Here is a 6000-nt window from a genome sequence, read left to right as displayed (position 1 = left end):
TTCTAGTCTCCCCCGTCCCCGTGGTACCGGTGGGCATGTCGCGCTAGCGTTTCTAGTTACGTTAAAAAATTTACCCGGCACATTAAAAGAGTAAAAAAAAAAAAAAACAAATATTTTATTGACTAAATAAATGATAGAAACTGAAAAAATAATATTTAAATAAAAAAATAAACTAATAATTTTTTTTAAAAGTAATTTAAAAACTAAAACTTAAATCAATTTAAAAAATCAAAAGTTTAATAAATGGAGATCACAACATAATCTAATGTGGAGATCACAAGTAATTATTTTTTAAATAAATAAGAAAAAAAATATAATAGTTAAAAGTGGATATTTAAATTATAATCTTATGTGAACAAATTAGATTATTAATAATTTTTAATTTAAATAGCATAATATTTACTAAAATCTTTTAAATAGATTAATAAATATTATTTATTTAAAATAAAATATATAAAATATGAAAAAATAATCATTTAAAAAAAAAAAAAAAATTCTATTATGAAAAATTAATAAGAGAAATACAAAAAAAAAGTCTAGTAAATATTCTATTGACTAAATAAATTATAAAAACTAAAAAATAATATTTAAAAAAAAATTAAACTAATATAAAAAATAAAATTTAAATAATTTAAAAACTAAAATCTAAATCAATTTTAAAAATAAAAAGTTAACTGAATAGATCACAACATGAGCTAATGTGGAAATCACAACTAATAAATCGAAAAAGAAAAACAATAGTTAAAAGTGGAGATAACAAATAATAAATATCAAAATAAGTGTTAAAAGTGGAGGGAGATAAAAACTGGTTGGTAAATAATTAACGGGAAGGATTTTCAATTTTCTCTTACAAATTTTTCGTCAAAAATATAATTTTTTAGTTTTGCTTTGATGTTCATTTTTTAATTTGTAAAATGTTATTTCTTTAAGTTTACACTATATTTTATTAGCTATCTTACCAAGTTCAAATATAGAGTTAAATATTTTTTATATCTTATTTTATATATATTTCTTATTAATTTTGCATTGATGTTTATTTTTGACAATTGTAAAATGTTATTTTTTAAAAGTTTACACTATGTTTTATTACTACTATTTTACAATTTTGCTCAATTTTTTTAATACCATTAATACTACCTCTCAAACTTACTATATATTTTGGTACTTTAATTTAAGCAATCAACAATTTTTTTTTATAAATTAAATATTTCAACTTATAATTGAATTGATAGAAATAAGTAGTTTATTCATACAATATAATTTTTGTTGTTATTTATATATTTTTTAAAATAATATAATTATTAATATTTTTAAAATTCTTTTCAACTCTCTCTATTATTCTACCTTTACTTGTTCTTATAATAACATATCATTCTCTCTTTTATCTCTCTTCATATACTTCCTTTTTATCTATAAATCTATATCTTCCTTCCTTTCTATCTATAAATCTATATTTTCCTTCTTCTCTAATTATATGATTCAAGTGTTTGTTTGACAACTCTCTGCTTTTAAGCTCAAAGTAGCTGAAAAAGTTTATCGTCACCAAGTTTTTGCTAAAAATTGTAACTAATTTAATTTCCCCTTCAAGCAATACTACTTCAGTGAACCATAAAAATATGAAGACATGAACTTTGGCGCATGCGCCCCTTGTATTAAAATGTTGTTGAGTTACAATTTACACTCTAATTGCTAAATACCTTTTCAAAAAGCTATAATATTTTTTCATTCTTTTTTTTTTAATTGAAAAAAGTTGAAAGAATTACAATAAATAGTTATAGTTATGAATCTCTGGGACAAAACATGTTGAACCAACATAATTTTAACCAGCCACAAGGCTTAGAACAACGGACTCACTAAGACAAATAATCAGCCAAATTGTCCCATAAAGGAACAATTAGACTCTGAAACTAAGAAATTGTTGAAGCTGCCTGGAACATTTTATTTCACCTTCCTGTAGCTGCAAAAACTGATATTTAATCTCATCCAGCTGTCTTTGATATCATGCTCCATCTTTACGCTTAATCTTCAGCTACGAACATAGATAAACTAGTTCAAACAACATGTCTGCGTAAAACACTAGAATATATATTTCCTGATGCAAACAATGATTAGTAAAAAGTGCTCGACATCTACTTTTCCATATATGTAACAAAATGCATTGCCGCATAGAATTTGCAACTATGTTCTTATGAAAACCAATCTCGAAGATTGCCTCCTTCCATTTCAAAGTATGATAAAAAATAATAGGAAAACCCTGAAATATAACATTCCATTTCTTTCTTACTCTAGGACAGGTCCAAAAGATATGTTTCAAATTTTCAGGTTGATGACAAAAAGGGCAAGAATTGGCTTTCACGGACAAGAATCTTAATTTGTCACCAACTGGTAATTTCTGATGTAAAACTTTCCACGACAAAATCTGAGCATTTGCCTCTGCTTTGGATTTCCAAATTTGTGAACTTAAGTTGATCCATGTCTTCTCTGAAAACTTACAGCTCCACTTATTGTTGAGTCGAGGGTTCAAATTTAAGGCTAGGAGAATTTGAAGGTAGAGTTCTTTTAAGGGGAAGCTGCAAAACGAAAATTTCTCTAGCCACCACCAATCCTTGAGAACGTTACATTGCAAGGGAGTACACATCTTTATAAGAGATCTTGGGGCACTAGCGACCTGATGAAAATTAAAAATCCTCCAAACCTGTTAAGTAAACCATAGTAGACCTTGATATCTGTCCAATCCGCCCAGCCAAGAGTATTAAAGTCCCAAATATCACTAAAATGTTTAATACCTTTGCTAAAAAGATATCGAGCTTGCTTAGGAAAACATACCGCTAAGGGTTGTCCATGGTATTGAACAAGCCTATTCCATCAAATTGAGGAACCAACAAAGCTAAAACCATGTTGTAAGGAGCTTTTTCTCCATTCCAAACAACTACAGACTAGCTGCCAGGCCTGCCAAATGGATTGCAAAGGCGGAGAACCTCTGATACGGAAAAAAGGAGCAAGTAGAATTTTATCCAACCAGCCCACAGAATGCCACCTCTTATTCATATTAGAAAGAGCAATTTTATTACATACCAGGATCTTCCATGGTTCATCACCTGAAACAACTCTAACTATCCATTTGGTAGATAAACAAACCTCCTGCGTCTTAGGATCTAGTAGTCCCAATCCACCTTTGTTTAGGTTGAATACAGTAAAGCCATGAGGTAGCCCTAAAGCCTTCCTTGCCATCCCACTTAGCCCACAAGAATTGGCAGATAAGCTTAGTAAGATCGTCATAACATTTGTTAGATGGCATCCAACAAGAAGAATAATACAGTGTGAAGCTAAAAAGATTCGATTAATCACCTGTATTTTCCCCGCTAAGGAAAGATATTTGTTGCCCCAATTAAAGAGTTTGTTCTTCAATTTAGTAAGGAACCAACTCCACATGTCATAAAGAGTGACCCCCAAACCAAAGGGAATACCAAGATAACGGGTAATTTGTCCATGTTTAATAATCTTCCATTGATTAGGAATCCAAGGAGGTGCAGGATCAGACTGAATCATCAAGAACTTTGTTTTGTGTTGTGCAAGTTGAGAGCCTGACACAGAACAATACAGGTCCAACACCTCCATCACATGTTCAATTTCAGATTTAGAGTTCTGAATAAACAATAGGCCGTCATCAACAAAATGAGAATTGATTACCACTAAATTATTGGGAATAGATATCCCCTTAATAAGACCCATTTGGTTGTATTTATGCAAAAGATATCCAAGAGCATTGACAGCTAAAACATACAAGAACAGAGACAATGGACATCCTTGCCTTATAGAGTGTTGTAAAGGAAATGGCTCAGACAATGAATTATTGACCCTTAACTGAGCATTAGCATCGCTAGTTAACATCTTAACATGCCTACAAATATTGGGCCCAAACCCCAACAGCTGTAACATCCTTATAATAAAGGCCCACCGCATTCTGTCATAAGCTTTATCAAAGTCCAACTTAACTAACAACGCATTTTGTCCTGATTGTTAAGCCCATTCACATGCCTCCCATGCTAACATAAGATTATCCAAAATGAATCTGCCACGAAGAAACCTTGTTTGTTTAGGTCGAACTATCATTTGGGTCACTGGTTTAATCCTAGTTGCTAGAGCTTTTGCAATAATTTTGTAAGATGTGTTCAACAATGTGATGGGGTGCCAACCGGATATGAAGTCTATATTTTTCCCTTTAGGCAAAAGCTTAATCAAACCTCTATTAATCTCTAGACCCAAGGATCCTTCTTTGATATCTTCAAGGTACACATAATAGAAGTCTTCCTTAATATGCTCCCATAAGGTTTGATAGAACTCAATTGATAATCCATCAATCCCAGGACTCTTGTTACGGGCCATTGAAAAAACAACATGTTCTAAGTCCTCAATAGAAAGGTTGCAATCAATATAATGACCATAATCTGGGTCCACCTTCCTCGGGATAACATCTTCAAGGATATCTTCTAAAACTAAATGCACATCCCGCATATGTTTCTCTTCCTTGAAAAGTTTTTCATAAAAACTCTGAAATACTTTTTGGATGTCTGTTGGATGAGAATGCACTTGACCGTCCTCATCGAATATAGGCCCAATGAATTCCTTTTTATGCTTATAATTTAAATACTGAAAGAAGTATTTAGAACCTGTATTGCCTTCTTTAAACCAATGTAATCTAGCTCTGATTTTGGCTCCTTGCCCTCTATAATAGTCAAGCTTACGAAGTTGAGTTTCAATGGAAGTTATGGAAGATTGGATAACTATATTGCTTGGATTAGAATTCAACAATTTTCGTTGTAGTTCAAGTTTTCCCTGTAGAGATTTCTCTTTCCTTTTCCGCTGCCATGCTAATCTTCTGCCAAATGCACGCAAAAACTCAACACATTTAGAGATAGCTAAATGCCACCACACTCTATAAGACTCTCCTTCTTTCGGCTTGGGAAAAGAGTTCCACAGTCCAACCAAGGCATCAACATAGGATGAAATCTTTAGATGGGAGGTGTTAAGTTTAAATGGCAGTTGTGATTCAGCCACTTTCAAATTCCCCTTAGTAATGATGGAAACAATAGGAAAGTGATCTAAAAGTGTGGTAGAATAATCTACAGTAACCAAGTTACCCATGTGACCTTCAACGAGTTGCAAGTTTGGGAAGATGTAAAATCTATCTAATCTGCTAAATTTCCGTTTAGCTCCAATCTTGCAGTTAGTCCAAGTAAACCAATTTTGATGATGACTGGAGTATTTTTTACTGATTGGATCTATGACCCCAACAATGTTGTGATAAAAAAGCCATTTATCAAACTCATCATTGTTGAGTTTTACACAGTTGAACCAACTGCGATCTGAGTGATGTTCAACCATATTAAAATCACCTCCAAAAACCCAATCAGCCTAAGGTAAATTATTAGACAACCAATCCCATAAGTCACATCTTTCTTTAGCACTATTAGGGGCATAAATCGAACAAAAACCAATAGGTTGGCCATTGATAAAAGAGAGGACCCACACACAGTTATGTGCAGGGTCCTCCCCTCTATCAATGACAAACCTATTGATCGAAGAAGCTAGCCCCAAGACTGACCACCGCCCCCCCCCCCCCCCTACCTTCACTATGTGATGCATAGAAGAAAATTCCCTCTCTCCAAACATTGAGTAATGAAGCTGCAAGACGAGGGCCACTTAACTTGACCTCTTGCAAGAATACAACATCAAGCTTCCATTTAACAATGATTTTCTTAACCTCAAATTTGCGGTGCGGGAGGGATAAACCTCTAACATTCCAAGACACAGTTTTAAAATTCATAGTTAGACTGAGGTAGAAGAGTCATCCTCCTGTGGCAACACATCAAAATGGTTTGCATGCACAATAGACTTCTCAGGATACTCTTGATCCTTAATCTTAGGACTAGGTGACCTTGATCGATGTCTCCCAGATTGAGTAGAATTGGTTATCTTTGAAGGAGAAGGAGATCTATA

The sequence above is a fragment of the Cupressus sempervirens genome, chromosome 4, assembly GCF_028749045.1.
Source record: "Cupressus sempervirens isolate cs-2001-9-10 chromosome 4, ASM2874904v1, whole genome shotgun sequence".
NCBI classification, from domain to species: Eukaryota; Viridiplantae; Streptophyta; class Pinopsida; order Cupressales; family Cupressaceae; genus Cupressus; species Cupressus sempervirens.
Note: the sequence above shows the minus strand (reverse complement) of the source record.